Consider the following 18,603-nt stretch of genomic DNA (forward strand, 5'->3'; position numbering starts at 1 on the left):
TCCTTGGCCACTGCTGTCAGTTGGACTCCTGTGACAGGGACAGCAAGGCCTCTCAGGTGTCTCTGGCAGGGACACCAAGGAGCCTGCAGCTCCAGGCACCACTCCGACGCTCCTGATGACGGACGCTGTTCTGTGTCTTTTGACAAGGGTATTTTTGGAATCCTTGGTTTGAGCTAGAAAGGTTTCTTTGCCTTCAGGTGAGGGCGTTGGTGTTGGTCTTCTGGAGAGTGTGCTGACAGTCTCAGTCACCCCGAGATTTTTTCCTTCTGTTCCTGAGTGATGGCCGTGCAGAGGAACAATTGTGGTGAGTCCCAGCTTTAGCAGCAGCTTGGGCTTCAGTGGTGTCCCCTCTGTGCTGGGGGTGGCTTCTTGTCATCAGGTGACACAAGTCCAGGTGTGGGCTGGTGGGGCTTTTGGCCAAGCAATAAGGGGCACAGGCTGGTTTTCCCAAAGTGATTCTTGGGAAGCAGCTAGCTTCAATGGCAGTGTGAGGCTGCCCCTGATGTTTCTAGCTTGGAAGGTAGAGCTGGTTGCTCTGGGATCCTGTAGAGACCTTGATTGTAAAAGATGCTTTATGCACCAAAATGGTCTCCTCTCTTTATAAAATATAATTTCCTTGCAGTGGTTGCTGTGGGAATGGCTTCCCAAGGAAACATGGATGGGCAGCACAGACCAAGAGTTGGAGCAGGACTCCAGAACATGGGCAATACCTGCTTCCTCAATGCTGTCCTGCAGTGCCTGACCTACACCTCCTCTCTGGCACACTACCTGCTCTCTCGGGAGCACAGCCAGTCCTGTGAGTGTTTGTAGCAACATCTCCTTGTCAGTCTGTTGGGCACTTCCCAAGGGCTCCCAGGATGTGGAATTGGATATAAGAGAAAAGCAGCACTTCTTTGTCAACCCCCCACCCTGACTGGGCTCCTGGGAACACTCAAGCCTAGAAGCCCCTTGTCATATCTGGTTGTGTTCATCTTCAGAAGGGCACCTCTTCCTAGCCCCAGGGCTTGGTCTCCACTCCTGCAAGTGAAACCCTCTTTGCTTCTGTCACAGAAAACTTTTGTCAGTTCAGCACCCCTCTGCATACAGTTTTCCAGACACTAAAGGTGCCGGGCTTGTTGGGACATGGGTTTCCCACTGCTAAACTGAGAAGCTTCTCATACTCTTTTCCTCTGTCCCTCTTCAGGTGTGCAGCTGGCTGACTGCGTGATGTGCAGGGTGCAAGAGCACGTGCACAAGGTCCTGCATCCCACAGCATCTGCCATCAAGCCTTTGGATGTCCTAACTGTTCTCCCACGTAAGTTGTTGTGGGAGCTTTGCCAGGTTTTCTTCCCTTCTTGTAAAAGCTGAGAACTCGTACCTTCTTCTTTCTTAGGCATTGGAAAACAGTTCCAGTTGGACATGCAGGAGGATGCCCACGAGTTCTTGCGGTGCACTCTGGATGCCATGGGAAGAGCGTGTCTGCCTGCAGGCAGCAAGTAAGTCAAAGCAAAATGACCTTTTGCGTGTTCCCAGGCCCTTTGGCCACCTCAGTGTCCTCCCACCAAGGAAAAACGTAGGCCCAGAGTTTTCAGACCAAGCCAAAGTCTCGGAGGAGATAACTCTCTGCCTTACCATTCCTTTCCAGCTTGGACATCCAGCTGACCATCGTCTATCAGATATTTGGGGGCTTCCTGAGATCCAGAGGTACTTTTCCACAACTGTTGCTCTGCCTGGAACTGGCTGTGCATTTCTGGCTGCCTGTGGAAAACAGCTGCATGTTACTGGTGTAGGAGCCATGAGCAGTGTAAGGGGGCACAGCCTCTCCTCTTTCCCTCTCACAAATCAGCTTTCTGATTTGCCTTCCAGTCATGTGCTCGAGCTGCCAAGTGACTTCTGACATCTATGAGCCCTTCCTGGATGTCCTTTTGGATATCAAAGTAAGAGCATTTGTAATGGTGTTCCACGATGTCCCAAGGCTGCTGCATCAGCCAATTTCCAGAACTGGTGGAGCTGGCTCCAAAACAAAAGCTGGGAACACAAGAGAGCTTGGTGATGGGTGGGATGGGTGGGAAGCAGGACTGTCTCCTGCTGCATAGCCCATGGCTGTGGTCTGCCTATGGATGGTGGCTTTAAGCTGGAGAAAGACACCTTGTCCTCTCTGCACCTGTGACATGCTTTGCCCCTCTCCACACTCATCTGGCTCCTGTGCTGAGGGTTTGCGTTGTTTTCATTTTTGATGACCCTGCAGCCCACTGGAGCTGAACTGAGCAGTGCCACAGAGAGGCAGCTCGTGATGGCCCCGGGAATCCCTGGGGCATGAGGGAAATCTTCAGCAGGATGTTCTCTTTCTGCCTCTTTCTGGGCACTGCTTGCGGGTTCCCGGTGGGTTTCCTCAGTCTCCTGGGTGGCCTCTCCAGCTCCAGGTGAGAGGTCGGTTGAGAGCACATCTATCAGCTCATGGCTCTCCTTTCTCACTCCTCCAGGACGCAGCATCACTCACCGAAGCTCTTAAGAACTTTGTGAAACCCGAGCTGCTAGATGGTGAAAATCGCTTCAAGTGTCGCCAGTAAGCAGATTCCCAACAACACCTTCGTATTAGATCCTGCCTTAGGGTTTAGCATGGTTTGAAGTGTGAGGGAGCCTTTCACAGAGGGGAGATGCACAGTGATGGGACACAGCTTTGTTTTAGTCCAGCCTTCTGCAGCTGACTGTTCTTCAATGAGCGTAAGGGTGTGGGAGCTATGACAGCTTTTCTGGCCTTCTTGGGGCTAGAGAGGAGAGAGCATTGCAAGGATCCATTGCAGAACTTGGCTCTCTGCTTGCTTTCCAGCTGTGGCCAGATGGCTGCTGCCTCCAAGAGGATGACGATCCATGGGGCACCCCAGGTGCTCACAGTGGGTCTCAAGAGGTTTGAAGTGTTCACTGGCGGCAAGATCAGCAAGGTACATTGGCAACTGGAGGGCAACTTGAGCTTCCTGGAGCAGAAGGTTTCTGCCTTCTCTCACAGGTGGTTCATGGTGGGTTTTTCCTGTTCCCTTCTGGGGAGAGCTTCCATGGGAAGACAAGCCTGTGCTCTGCTACAACAGAGCTGCATTGCCCAAGAAGGGTTTCCTGCCACCCAAACCAGGACGTGGACCTTTGGTGTTGAGGAGCCCCAAAGTTGTATTTCTCCACATCTGGGCCCTGGTCTTGGCATGCTATTTCAGCAAGTATTTTGGGGTCATTTCTGAGCCCTCTTGGTCTCCCCATAGGTTGTGAGGTACCCCGAGATCTTGGACCTTGGGCCATACATGTCTGAGGCATCAGGAGAAGCGCAGCTCTACTCCTTGTACGCTGTCCTGGTGCACAGAGGTGACAACTGCCACTCAGGACACTACTACTGCTACACAAAGGTAGAGAGCAACTTCCTTCCTCACCGGGAAACGTTGTGTCCTGGGAAGACAAACTTTCTGGGCAGTGTTCCTGGCAGCCAGATGTCTGTGGGAGAAGATCTCCCGAGGGAGTGGATAGGATGGGTTTTGGTGTGCTCTTGGTTCTGTGGTGTCCTGCCTGTGTTCTTCTGGAGAAACCACACAGCTCATCTCCCACTGTCGGTGCCTTTTTTGCAGGCCAGCAATGGGCTATGGTACAAGATGGACGATTCATCTGTGACTCCTTGTGGCATCAACATAATTCTCCAGCAGGAAGCGTATTTACTGTTTTATGCCAGGTTAGAAACAGTCTAAAAACACGTTCAGAACACATTTCCTCTCATGCTTTGGCTTTTTTTCTCCTCATCTTCCTGAGGGTTCTTCTTTTCTGTCAGACAAGACGATTCCTCCGTGTAGCATGGAGTGCTGTCCAAGCTGAAATACCCCATGTCAGTCCTCCTCTTTCCTTGCTGGGCTTCAGGCTGCTAGCTGCCTGCTAATGTCTCCTCAGGAGGCCATAGTGGGTGTTTAGGGCAGGTCTTGGTCTGAGAGGGCTAGGCCTGGTGAGAAGACCCCAGTGGAACTGGCCATTTCTAGCTCTGCTTCCGTCTTCTCTCTGCCGCAGTAGATGCTCAAGAAAGTGACAGGAGCCCTGAGGGGGCTGCAAGATCAGGCCTAAACAAGGATCACTCTTTGTCTCTCCAGGTGCTCTGATCTCAAGACTGAAGCATGGGATTCTTCCTCTACGGCATCATCACAGATTCACTCCTCCATCAATTTGTCACTGGCTGGCAATCAGCAGGTGGGTTCTGTTTGGAGCCCAGGGTCTGGCTCATTGGACTAAGGTAGCTCCGGGGAGATGGGCCAGGGCCCCTGATGGACAGTGGACTTCTTTCTAGGATTTTGGTGTTCCTTTTCCCTCCCACGCTGCAGCTTTCTTCACAGCTGCAACGTTGCTGCCTCCCCCAGCATCCCACCCAGGTCCATCCCATTTCTCAACCTTTTCCCCTTTTCCCTTTGCAGCCATCCAGGAAAGCCTCTGGGAGGCGTTGCTGTCCTCTCACACCGGTTCTGGGGGTTTCCCACTCTCCTGGTCCTTGCCAGAGGGATGGGTCTTTGCTGAACATGGTGGTGGGCATGGAGGACTCCCCAGACGACAGCAGTTCCCCTCCACGAGCCAGCACTGTCCTGCGGTCCCAGGAGAGGAGAGTCCCTGCATCAGACAGCACCAAGAAGAGGTCCCAGGAGATGAGTTCGTTTGGACCAAGCAGCACTGGCCTGCAGTTTCCACAGAGCAACACCTTTGGAACTGCCACTGCTGGTCAACTCTGCCAAGAGAGTGGCTCCTATGGCTCAGGCAGCCCTGCCCACAAATCCCATCAGAGTGACTCCTCCCCACCAGCAAGCAACAGCCAGCCAAGCCAGGCAGGTGCACAGGAGACATCTGCAGGCTGGCTGGGCTCCCTCTGGCCGGGCAGGCTCAGCATCACTGCCTACTTGGGCTCCTGCTTGCATCGCTTCTTCTGCAGCTGTCTAAGGCTGGTGTGCAGAAGGAAAGCTGTGTGCACGGTCTGCTGTCCACCACTGCAACCTGTGCTGCACACCCGGCAAGACAGGAGCAATAAAGAGGAGCGTGGATTTATTCCTTCTTCCCCCTGCCAGAGTGCCCAGGAGAGGCCCCGGAGCAGATCTCCACAGTGGGGCAACCATCTCGGCAGCTTCTGGGTGGACACCAGGGACTATGACCACTCTACAAGAAGGAGGAGAACCGGTCCATTACGTTGTGAGCACACGTCCAGGGCTGAGGCATCTCCGGGGCCCTCCGGTATCAGCTCCAGGTTTGCTCCTACACTCAGCACTGCTCAGGAGCAAACCTTGCGGAGACGGAGGGAATGCAGACTCCCATGCTTGGGCCAGAATGTCCGCAGCCATCTTGTGGAACAGACAGAGTGCCACTTCTCAGCGAGGAGGATGGGGAGAACAAGTCATAACCAAACCCCCAGGGACAAGAAAGCCCCAGAGCCCTCCAACACCAGCTCCAAGAGGAGTTCTGCAACCAGGGCTGCTCGGGAGAAAACCATGGAGAGGCAGAGAGAACACAGCAGGTCCCCGTGGCAGAGGTGTCATCCCCTCTATGGAGGTGGCTTGGTAGAAGCCACGGTCTGTGACCCCTCAGCAGGGAGGAAGAGGAGGGTTTCAGCGCTGCAGAGCTGCATTTCAGATTAACACTCAACGTGCTGCGGTGGTGACCAAGATGAAAAAAAGGGTGCCAGCAGCCCACCCTGTCCCTCCTCCCAATGCTGCCTCTGGCCAGGAAGAGCTCAGAGACCTTCCAGAGACTTGGACACCTGTGCCATCTCACCCACCTTCCCAAAGGTTCTTCAAGGAAGGAAGGCTTGGTTTTTGGGGATCACCTTGCAAAACAGCACTCATTAGGAACAAACGGGCAGAAAAACCAAAGCCCAAATTGGACTCAATGAACTTGAAAGTCTTTTCCATCCTGAGCAGTCCTATGATTAAAAACACACGCTGGCCTTGCATGTGGAATTCAGGGTGCATTTCTTGTCAGCAAGTTTGGAAGCAATTGGTGGAAATACCCAGAGTGTGTGTGTGTGTGTGGGGAGGGATGTTACATCTTGGGGTTTTGAAAGCTGCGTGCTGCCACGTGCCCTATTTCAGTCTCTTCCTTTTATTTATGGAGTTGAAGTCACTCCAGTGGCAGTGGGCTGGATGAGCTGGATGAGGGCCATACCTGTCTGAGGCAGTGGGAGAAGGTCATCTCTACTCGCCCTTCACTGCTTTGGTGCACAGAGGTGTCAGCTGTTACTCGGGACATCTCTTCTGCCACGTCAAGGTGAAGACATGCTCTTGGGGGAAGAAGGTCTCCCAGGTGGCTGGATGGGATTGGGTTTGCTGGGCTATTGGTCCTGAATGTGCTCTAGGGGAGAAACAAGGCAGCTCATCTCCAATTGTTAATGCCATTTTTAGCAGGCCAGTGACAGGCTCTGGTACAAGACACACAATGGGTCTGTGTCTCAATGTGACACCGAGGCAGCCCTCCAGCAGGAGGCCTACTTACTGAAGATGTTCCCTACAGGCCTCCTGTGACGGAAGTCTGAATTCTTCTTTAGGCAAAGTTTGGCCCCTCCAGGTGTGGTACAGAAATGCCTTTTTTTGCTCAGTAATTTCTGTTGTGTGAAACATAAAAGAAGAAGCAAGCCTATTCTGAGATGTCTACTCAAGAGAATGTGGAAAAAGGCTGGTTGTTCCTTTGCTTCATGGTTTTCTTCTCAAATTTGCTGTGTAGGTTGGAGAGATTTCCAAGAATCGTGCAGACTCTCATTGAATGTGAGGAATATGAAGAGCAAAAGTCCCTGCATGATTTGAAGAAAGAAATGCAGGAGGGCTATTCTGAAACTGTCCAATGAACCTGGCAAAATAAATGCAAAGGTGAGCTCTGATTTGTGTGAGGTTTTTTGGTGGTGGTGGTTCTTCTCCTGAAACCTGTGTTACTCTTTCCCGAGACTACTTCTCATGTTGTTCATTTTTTTTCTGGGTTGTATTTTGGAATGGATTGGCTTTCCTTGAAACTTATTCCACTGCTGCAGCAGTAGATAACTGTACCCAATACTGATGCAATCGTCATGATGAGTAAAGAAGAAAATGTGATGTGCAAAGAAGTCTCTGCAAGGGTACAAGAAGGGCAATTAGAGGTAAATAAGAAAGTTTTTGATCGTCCTTTGCTGGGGCCTGAAGGATTTTCACAGAGGCACCTTGTATTTGTGGCTATATTCAGTTAAGTCCTTGACCAAACTGGATCAAGTATATTCTGTGCCATTAATGACTTTTCAATTCTAGCCTTAATTTCTATTGCTAGAGTTTTAAAGCTCTCTGGGCAGCCCTTGGGTGAGGATATCCATTTTCTGTGGTTTTACCCTTAGCAAAAATTTTGTTCTACTCCTTGTATTTAACAGCTTAAGTAAAAAATCTTACCATTCCAAACTCATCATTGCTGACAGGCCTGGACTGTAAGTGGCCTTCGTAACCAGCTGCTTAACTTCAACACTAGCACGTATGGAAGTAGCACCAATGCACAAACAACAAATTGGTAATTCCAGGATGTTGTTATCCTACAAGATCCTATCCAAAATGAACCATCATCAGCTCTCTAGTCCACATAGTGCTGACACAAAAATGAAAGACCCGACTGTGCTTTTGGAAAGAGAGGTGGAAGCTGAAAAGCAAGAAAGCACGAAAGAGATCCGCTGGAATCGCCTATATTTTTATGGGAGAATTTCTTGAGGTTTTCTTACACAGAGATAGATGAACTGCAGTGAATCCAATTTCATTTTGATAAAGCTTGCCAATTAGTGTTCACAGTGAATTAACTAAAATCACTTACAAGACGAAGGTAATTTGTTTTCCTCTCTTTGATTATGGCTGTCTTTTCCCCCAGATTCGTATCCTCCGTGGTAGTCTCCATGTTGCTGAGGTAGATGAAATGCTTGAATATACACAGAACTTGCAAAAAGAAGATGGATCATTTTCTGGAGGCAGATGGGGTCATTTTTAAATCCTTTTAAATCGAGTGACTAGGTTGGCATGGGTGAGTATGTGACATTAGATTCCCGTGGGTGAGTACTGGGGTTCTCAAGAGTATTAGAGTCACTTGGTGCCTGCCCTGTCTCCCTCTGCCACCCTGTGATTCCCCCCTCTGCATCGTGTCCCCACGCTGCCTCCGTTCATGTCCCTGTCCACCATGCGTGTCTCCACTCCGTCTGCGTTCCTATCTTACTGACATGACGTGTATCTGTGACCATAAGTTGCTGTGGTTGTTCTTTTTGCTTAGGTATTGTATCGTGTATATTGTGAACACATCTATTTTGTGGCCTTCAAAAGAGGAGGTTTTGTGACAGACTGAATTATGTTTCGTTCCTAAGTATTCCATCTCCGTTCCATTCTTGTCTAAAAATAAATTGATAAACTCTATAATTAAATAGCTATTCGTTAATTGTCATTAGTTGAGTTGATTTGTCTCTGTATCTGACTACACCCCAGCTCAAAATATGTTTTCTGCTTTTACGTGCAGCGAACATAAAGGTCACTCAGGGCGCAGTGTGAGTTTTCTAAATGACTGGGGAAAGAATTCATAGGCTGGAAAAGGAAACAGTAAAGGAACAAGCATTGGGTGATTTTTTTTTTTTTTCCCACGTAAAACCTCATGTTTTAACATTTTCTACAATTAAACCGAATGGAGATGTTCTCTATTTAATCCCCCTCTCCTCCCTACTGAAGAAAGGAGAGTAAGGGAGGGAGACCTATGGGCTGGAAGCTAAACTACACACCTTTAATGAAATAGGAACGATAAAAGGAAAAATTACTAAATATATACAAATACACAGGAAAATAAGATGTGAACCTGCTTATGGAGTTGTTGGCTTTTTTTTCTGGAAGGTCAGGTTTAAGATGAGGTGCCTAACTTGGGCATGGAACTGTGTACTGTGTTTTGTGGGCAGGAAAGTGTGTTTTACTAGTGACAGTGGGTTCTGAAAAATGCTGAGTGAAACCATGTTGAGAAGAGAGTTCAGAAAAAAGTAAAGGCTCTCTGAAGGAACAGAATATGAATTACTACTTTCCACAGAAAAAGTACATTAAAGCTACCTTTCCTATTTTTTCTTTTTTCACAAAAGGGATCATTGCACTTGAATTTTTGAGCAGAAAACAACTTTTAGAAAATATTTTAATGCTGTTGAAACCACCTGGGTTGTTTTTGTTTGGTTTTTTTGTGTAATTACGGTGAGCAGTGCCATAGTGAGTAGTCACCTCAGCACCTGAGAATACCCTCAGGATATTTTGTTGAGAAAAATCTCTGTAGTCAAATCTCACTTGGCCCCATTCTGGAAGAACTCTGGCAAAAGAGTCCCCGTTCTGGAAGCTGTCCGCTCTCCTACTGCCTGTGCAGCTGCTGAAAGGGTCGAGGGGGCGGCAAAACCCGGCTCTGAATTCCCGTGCAATGGTTACAGCCTGTCCCTGACACCTCTGTGATGGAGCTGCCTGTTGAGCAGAGGGCGAGCGAAGCCTTTTTGGCATTTTTTCACCACAGCGTTGCAGCGTTTGAAAGGCAACAAAGCTTCGTAAGATATAGATACTGGGAGGGACGAGGAGCAGGGTGGAGAGTTACTGGTGTGCACTGGGTATGCGGGGGCTGATGGGCTGCCCTGGGAGACGGGTGGAGGCCCTGGGAGCAAGAGGGAAGGGGAGTGGGAGGGGCAGAGAAAAGACTCTCGGGCAGCCGGGAGTGACTGGAAGAGGGGGAGATCGGAGCACTGAAAGGGGCTAGAGCTGCACTGGGTGCTGCCGATTTCTACTGGGGACACTGGGAGGGGGTGAAATGGCTACTGGGGACACTGGATTAGTGCGTTTCCGTCTGCTGTGCTAATCTAAGCTGATTTTGCTGTTCACCACATAGCGTTGCAACTTCAGGTGGTTTTACTGCTGACTGCAGAGTGTTGCACAGGAAAGAGCGAAAGAGCACACGTGCGGAATCGAAGGGAAACGAGAGGGGAAACTGAGGCAGACACTGACTTCATCCAACGACCACCAGATGGGGATCAAAAAGACCCTCAGAGATAAAGTGGGCATGCGCCTTTGAAGGCCTGCCTCTCCCAAGAACTAATAAACATAATCCAGCCCATTCTTAGAACAGTCATGAATATGTATTAGAATAGTTATGAATATGTATTATGTAATCCAAACTAAAAGATTAAACTTTACGTGTGCGTGTGAGTGGAGCGGAGAGTCCCCATGCACCCAGCGCTGTCTTGCTCATTGCAATTTCAATTTTATTAATTAAATTAAACCATTAACAGAATATTGAGTCTCGGTCATTTTTAACAGCCAGTTCTCCAAGCCCTGCCCCCCATCACTGATACCACCTCCTGAGGCTTCACTCTCTTTTTTTTGACTTGCGCACCGAGTTCTTCCTCCACTTCCGTGCAGCTCCCGTGACCTGCACCGTGTATGCGGAGATCAATGCCCAGCTGCAAGGAATTACTCCAACCCCTCTTCCCCAGATGGGTCTTCTCCTGATCAGCACTGGGTGGTGCAGCCCTCGTGGAGCTGCTGTTGGAGGGCACTGGGAGGTGCCTCAGCCTTTGGAGAGCTGTCATGTCTCGGAGGACCACTCCTCCTCACTTCTGAGCCACCCTCAGGGGCCCTGGTGCCCACCAACCCTCCATGGAGATCACTGTCCCGCAGAAGGGATCTGCTCCAGGCCCTCTCCCTGGCACTGCTCCTCTGGAGATAAGCAGAAGGTGCAAGCCTGGGCATCCCTCTCCCATGTCTCCCTGCCTGGTGTGCAGCCTACAGGGACGTGGTTCTTCGTGGACCATCCCCACAGCCACCTCCTGCCAAAACAACAGTGTAAAGGTCCTGCCCATCCCTCCAGCAAGGACCAGAAGAGTGGGCAATGCCCAGGACCTGGGTGAGACCTGGGTTAGGAGAAAGCTCAGGGCTTCCCAAAGGCTCTCCTGGAGGGCTTGCAAAGGCAGAGACATGGGATGGATATCAACATGTCCCTCCGAGGCCACTCAGCTGCCACAAACCATTCTATGATTCTCCAACCCAGACCATTCCAATCATTCCATGACTCACCACCATTGATAGGATGCATACAGAGATTGTGACCAGACACCTGGTGTCCCATGGCTGCTGTCTAGTGGTACAGACCACCACAGACTCTGGTGGTTGCCATGGACCTGGAGGGTTCTAGAAGACGGGCAGTGGGCCTGTGTCATGAAGGGTTGTGATGTGACAGCCATGTGATACCTGTGACATCAGGGATCCAGGGCTAGAAAAGCCTGAGAAGCGGGCCAGAGGATGCCAGTCTGGTTGAGCTGATCTGCAGCCTTCCTTGGCTACTTCCTTGGCTACGTGCCCACCTCTTTGTTCTGACCATTGCTCCTTTTCTGTCCCCTTCTCCTCATCTTCCCTCCTCTGTCAGAGGTGGTTCTGACTGGACTGCCAGGCCAGAGGAGAGAGGAGCTCGAGAGTCCGGGATACAAGGAGAGGTCTCTCCCTTCCCAGCTCTTGCAACCTTCCTGGTAGGCCAGGGCTGTGGAAAAGATTCCTCTTTGCTTCTGCTAACGCCACAGGTGAGCAGGGGGTTCTTTTCAGAGAAGGTGACACAAAAAGTGGTCTTTCCAAAGGTCCTTGGCCACTGCTGTCAGTTGGACTCCTGTGACAGGGACAGCAAGGCCTCTCAGGTGTCTCTGGCAGGGACACCAAGGAGCCTGCAGCTCCAGGCACCACTCCGACGCTCCTGATGACGGACGCTGTTCTGTGTCTTTTGACAAGGGTATTTTTGGAATCCTTGTTTTGAGCTAGAAAGGTTTCTTTGCCTTCAGGTGAGGGCGTTGGTGTTGGTCTTCTGGAGAGTGTGCTGACAGTCTCAGTCACCCCGAGATTTTTCCTTCTGTTCCTGAGAGGAGTGATGGCCGTGCAGAGGAACAATTGTGGTGAGTCCCAGCTTTAGCAGCAGCTTGGGCTTCAGTGGTGTCCCCTCTGTGCTGGGGGTGGCTTCTTGTCATCAGGTGACACAAGTCCAGGTGTGGGCTGGTGGGGCTTTTGGCCAAGCAATAAGGGGCACAGGCTGGTTTTCCCAAAGTGATTCTTGGGAAGCAGCTAGCTTCAATGGCAGTGTGAGGCTGCCCCTGATGTTTCTAGCTTGGAAGGTAGAGCTGGTTGCTCTGGGATCCTGTAGAGACCTTGATTGTAAAAGATGCTTTATGCACCAAAATGGTCTCCTCTCTTTATAAAATATAATTTCCCTGCAGTGGTTGCTGTGGGAATGGCTTCCCAAGGAAACATGGATGGGCAGCACAGACCAAGAGTTGGAGCAGGACTCCAGAACATGGGCAATACCTGCTTCCTCAATGCTGTCCTGCAGTGCCTGACCTACACCTCCTCTCTAGCACACTACCTGCTCTCTCGGGAGCACAGCCAGTCCTGTGAGTGTTTGTAGCAACATCTCTTTGTCAGTCTGTTGGGCACTTCCCAAGGGCTCCCAGGATGTGGAATTGGATATAAGAGAAAAGCAGCACTTCTTTGTCAACCCCCCACCCTGACTGGGCTCCTGGGAACACTCAAGCCTAGAAGCCCCTTGTCATATCTGGTTGTCTTCATCTTCAGAAGGGCACCTCTTCCTAGCCCCAGGGCTTGGTCTCCACTCCTGCAAGTGAAACCCTCTTTGCTTCTGTCACAGAAAACTTTTGTCAGTTCAGCACCCCTCTGCATACAGTTTTCCAGACACTAAAGGTGCCGGGCTTGTTGGGACATGGGTTTCCCACTGCTAAACTGAGAAGCTTCTCATACTCTTTTCCTCTGTCCCTCTTCAGGTGTGCAGCTGGCTGACTGCGTGATGTGCAGAGTGCAAGAGCACGTGCACAAGGTCCTGCATCCCACAGCATCTGCCATCAAGCCTTTGGATGTCCTAACTGTTCTCCCACGTAAGTTGTTGTGGGAGCTTTGCCAGGTTTTCTTCCCTTCTTGTGAAAGCTGAGAACTCGTACCTTCTTCTTTCTTAGGCATTGGAAAACAGTTCCAGTTGGACATGCAGGAGGATGCCCACGAGTTCTTGCGGTGCACTCTGGATGCCATGGGAAGAGCGTGTCTGCCTGCAGGCAGCAAGTAAGTCAAAGCAAAATGACCTTTTGCGTGTTCCCAGGCCCTTTGGCCACCTCAGTGTCCTCCCACCAAGGAAAAACGTAGGCCCAGAGTTTTCAGACCAAGCCAAAGTCTCGGAGGAGATAACTCTCTGCCTTACCATTCCTTTCCAGCTTGGACATCCAGCTGACCATCGTCTATCAGATATTTGGGGGCTTCCTGAGATCCAGAGGTACTTTTCCACAACTCTTGCTCTGCCTGGAACTGGCTGTGCATTTCTGGCTGCCTGTGGAAAACAGCTGCATGTTACTGGTGTAGGAGCCATGAGCAGTGTAAGGGGGCACAGCCTCTCCTCTTTCCCTCTCACAAATCAGCTTTCTGATTTGCCTTCCAGTCATGTGCTCGAGCTGCCAAGTGACTTCTGACATCTATGAGCCCTTCCTGGATGTCCTTTTGGATATCAAAGTAAGAGCATTTGTAATGGTGTTCCACGATGTCCCAAGGCTGCTGCATCAGCCAATTTCCAGAATTGGTGCAGCTGGCTCCAAAACAAAAGCTGGGAACACAAGAGAGCTTGGTGATGGGTGGGATGGGTGGGAAGCAGGACTGTCTCCTGCTGCATAGCCCATGGCTGTGGTCTGCCTATGGATGGTGGCTTTAAGCTGGAGAAAGACACCTTGTCCTCTCTGCACCTGTGACATGCTTTGCCCCTCTCCACACTCATCTGGCTCCTGTGCTGAGGGTTTGCGTTGTTTTCATTTTTGATGACCCTGCAGCCCACTGGAGCTGAACTGAGCAGTGCCACAGAGAGGCAGCTCGTGATGGCCCTGGGAATCCCTGGGGCATGAGGGAAATCTTCAGCAGGATGTTCTCTTTCTGCCTCTTTCTGGGCACTGCTTGCGGGTTCCCGGTGGGTTTCCTCAGTCTCCTGGGTGGCCTCTCCAGCTCCAGGTGAGAGGTCGGTTGAGAGCACATCTATCAGCTCATGGCTCTCCTTTCTCACTCCTCCAGGACGCAGCATCACTCACCGAAGCTCTTAAGAACTTTGTGAAACCCGAGCTGCTAGATGGTGAAAATCGCTTCAAGTGTCGCCAGTAAGCAGATTCCCAACAACACCTTCGTATTAGATCCTGCCTTAGGGTTTAGCATGGTTTGAAGTGTGAGGGAGCCTTTCACAGAGGGGAGATGCACAGTGATGGGACACAGCTTTATTTTAGTCCAGCCTTCTGCAGCTGACTGTTCTTCAATGAGCGTAAGGGTGTGGGAGCTATGACAGCTTTTCTGGCCTTCTTGGGGCTAGAGAGGAGAGGGCATTGCAAGGATCCATTGCAGAACTTGGCTCTCTGCTTGCTTTCCAGCTGTGGCCAGATGGCTGCTGCCTCCAAGAGGATGACGATCCATGGGGCACCCCAGGTGCTCACAGTGGGTCTCAAGAGGTTTGAAGTGTTCACTGGCGGCAAGATCAGCAAGGTACATTGGCAACTGGAGGGCAACTTGAGCTTCCTGGAGCAGAAGGTTTCTGCCTTCTCTCACAGGTGGTTCATGGTGGGTTTTTCCTGTTCCCTTCTGGGGAGAGTTTCCATGGGAAGACAAGCCTGTGCTCTGCTACAACAGAGCTGCATTGCCCAAGAAGGGTTTCCTGCCACCCAAACCAGGACATGGACCTTTGGTGTTGAGGAGCCCCAAAGTTGTATTTCTCCACATCTGGGCCCTGGTCTTGGCATGCTATTTCAGCAAGTATTTTGGGGTCATTTCTGAGCCCTCTTGGTCTCCCCATAGGTTGTGAGGTACCCCGAGATCTTGGACCTTGGGCCATACATGTCTGAGGCATCAGGAGAAGCACAGCTCTACTCCTTGTACGCTGTCCTGGTGCACAGAGGTGACAACTGCCACTCAGGACACTACTACTGCTACACAAAGGTAGAGAGCAACTTCCTTCCTCACCGGGAAACGTTGTGTCCTGGGAAGACAAACTTTCTGGGCAGTGTTCCTGGCAGCCAGATGTCTGTGGGAGAAGATCTCCCGAGGGAGTGGATGGGATAGGTTTTGGTGTGCTCTTGGTTCTGTGGTGTCCTGCCTGTGTTCTTCTGGAGAAACCACACAGCTCATCTCCCACTGTCGGTGCCTTTTTTGCAGGCCAGCAATGGGCTATGGTACAAGATGGACGATTCATCTGTGACTCCTTGTGGCATCAACATAATTCTCCAGCAGGAAGCCTATTTACTGTTTTATGCCAGGTTAGAAACAGTCTAAAAACACGTTCAGAACACATTTCCTCTCATGCTTTGGCTTTTTTTCTCCTCATCTTCCTGAGGGTTCTTCTTTTCTGTCAGACAAGACGATTCCTCCGTGTAGCATGGAGTGCTGTCCAAGCTGAAATACCCCATGTCAGTCCTCCTCTTTCCTTGCTGGGCTTCAGGCTGCTACCTGCCTGCTAATGTCTCCTCAGGAGGCCATAGTGGGTGTTTAGGGCAGGTCTTGGTCTGAGAGGGCTAGGCCTGGTGAGAAGACCCCAGTGGAACTGGCCATTTCTAGCTCTGCTTCCGTCTTCTCTCTGCCGCAGTAGATGCTCAAGAAAGTGACAGAAGCCCTGAGGGGGCTGCAAGATCAGGCCTAAACAAGGATCACTCTTTGTCTCTCCAGGTGCTCTGATCTCAAGACTGAAGCATGGGATTCTTCCTCTACGGCATCATCACAGATTCACTCCTCCATCAATTTGTCACTGGCTGGCAATCAGCAGGTGGGTTCTGTTTGGAGCCCAGGGTCTGGCTCATTGGACTAAGGTAACTCCGGGGAGATGGGCCAGGGCCCCTGATGGACAGTGGACTTCTTTCTAGGATTTTAGTGTTCCTTTTCCCTCCCACGCTGCAGCTTTCTTCACAGCTGCAACGTTGCTGCCTCCCCCAGCATCCCACCCAGGTCCATCCCATTTCTCAACCTTTTCCCCTTTTCCCTTTGCAGCCATCCAGGAAAGCCTCTGGGAGGCGTTGCTGTCCTCTCACACCGGTTCTGGGAGTTTCCCACTCTCCTGGTCCTTGCCAGAGGGATGGGTCTTTGCTGAACATGGTGGTGGGCATGGAGGACTCCCCAGAGGACAGCAGTTCCCCTCCACGAGCCAGCACTGTCCTGCGGTCCCAGGAGAGGAGAGTCCCTGCATCAGACAGCACTGAGAAGAGGTCCCAGGAGATGAGTTCATTTGGACCAAGCAGCACTGGCCTGCAGTTTCCACAGAGCAACACCTTTGGAACTGCCACTGCTGGTCAACTCTGCCAGGAGAGTGGCTCCTATGGCTCAGGCAGCCCTGCCCACAGATCCCATCAGAGTGACTCCTCCCCACCAGCAAGCAACAGCCAGCCAAGCCAGGCAGGTGCACAGGGGGCATCTGCAGGCTGGCTGGGCTCCCTCTGGCCGGGCAGGCTCAGCATCACTGCCTACTTGGGCTCCTGCTTGCATCGCTTCTTCTGCAGCTGTCTAAGGCTGGTGTGCAGAAGGAAAGCTGTGTGCACGGTCTGCTGTCCACCACTGCAACCTGTGCTGCACACCCGGCAAGACAGGAGCAATAAAGAGGAGCGTGGATTTATTCCTTCTTCCCCCTGCCAGAGTACCCAGGAGAGGCCCCGGAGCAGATCTCCACAGTGGGGCAACCATCTTGGCAGCTTCTGGGTGGACACCAGGGACTATGACCACTCTACAAGAAGGAGGAGAACCGGTCCATTACATTGTGAGCACACGTCCAGGGCTGAGGCATCTCCGGGGCCCTCCGGTATCAGCTCCAGGTTTGCTCCTACACTCAGCACTGCTCAGGAGCAAACCTTGCGGAGACGGAGGGAATGCAGACTCCCATGCTTGGGCCAGAATGTCCGCAGCCATCTTGTGGAACAGACAGAGTGCCACTTCTCAGCGAGGAGGATGGGGAGAACAACTCATAACCAAACCCCCAGGGACAAGAAAGCCCCAGGGCCCTCCAACACCAGCTCCAAGAGGAGTTCTGCAACCAGGGCTGCTCGGGAGAAAACCATGGAGAGGCAGAGAGAACACAGCAGGTCCCCGTGGCAGAGGTGTCGTCCCCTCTATGGAGGTGGCTTGGTAGAAGCCACGGTCTGTGACCCCTCAGCAGGGAGGAAGAGGAGGGTTTCAGCGCTGCAGAGCTGCATTTCAGATTAACACTCAACGTGCTGCGGTGGTGACCAAGATGAAAAAAAGGGTGCCAGCAGCCCACCCTGTCCCTCCTCCCAGTGCTGCCTCTGGCCAGGAAGAGCTCAGAGACCTTCCAGAGACTTGAACACCTGTGCCATCTCACCCACCTTCCCAAAGGTTCTTCAAGGAAGGAAGGCTTGGTTTTGGGGATCACCTTGCAAAACAGCACTCATTAGGAACAAACGGGCAGAAAAACCAAAGCCCAAATTGGACTCAATGAACTTGAAAGTCTTTTCCAGCCTGAGCAGTCCTATGATTAAAAACACACGCTGGCCTTGCATGTGGAATTCAGGGTGCATTTCTTGTCAGCAAGTTTGGAAGCAATTGGTGGAAATACCCAGAGTGTGTGTGTGGGGAGGGATGTTACATCTTGGGATTTTGAAAGCTGCGTGCTGCCACGTGCCCTATTTCAGTCTCTTCCTTTTATTTATGGAGTTGAAGTCACTCCAGTGGCAGTGGGCTGGATGAGCTGGATGAGGGCCATACCTGTCTGAGGCAGTGGGAGAAGGTCATCTCTACTCGCCCTTCACTGCTTTGGTGCACAGAGGTGTCAGCTGTTACTCGGGACATCTCTTCTGCCACGTCAAGGTGAAGACATGCTCTTGGGGGAAGAAGGTCTCCCAGGTGGCTGGATGGGATTGGGTTTGCTGGGCTATTGGTCCTGAATGTGCTCTAGGGGAGAAACAAGGCAGCTCATCTCCAATTGTTAATGCCATTTTTAGCAGGCCAGTGACAGGCTCTGGTACAAGACACACAATGGGTCTGTGTCTCAATGTGACACCGAGGCAGCCCTCCAGCAGGAGGCCTACTTACTGAAGATGTTCCCTACAGGCCTCCTGTGATGGAAGTCTGAATTCTTCTTTAGGCAAAGTTTGGACCCTCCAGGTGTGGTACAGAAATGCCTTTTTTTGCTAAGTAATTTCTGTTGTGTGAAACATAAAAGAAGAAGCAAGCCTATTCTGAGATGTCTACTCAAGAGAATGTGGAAAAAGGCTGGTTGTTCCTTTGCTTCATGGTTTTCTTCTCAAATTTGCTGTGTAGGTTGGAGAGATTTCCAAGAATCGTGCAGACTCTCATTGAATGTGAGGAATATGAAAAGCAAAAGTCCCTGCATGATTTGAAGAAAGAAATGCAGGAGGGCTATTCTGAAACTGTCCAATGAACCTGGCAAAATAAATGCAAAGGTGAGCTCTGATTTGTGTGAGGTTTTTTGGTGGTGGTGGTTCTTCTCCTGAAACCTGTGTTACTCTTTCCCGAGACTACTTCTCATGTTGTTCATTTTTTTTCTGGGTTGTATTTTGGAATGGATTGGCTTTCCTTGAAACTTATTCCACTGCTGCAGCAGTAGATAACT

Source organism: Calypte anna, chromosome 27 (assembly GCF_003957555.1).
Source record: "Calypte anna isolate BGI_N300 chromosome 27, bCalAnn1_v1.p, whole genome shotgun sequence".
In the NCBI taxonomy this organism is placed as follows: Eukaryota; Metazoa; Chordata; class Aves; order Apodiformes; family Trochilidae; genus Calypte; species Calypte anna.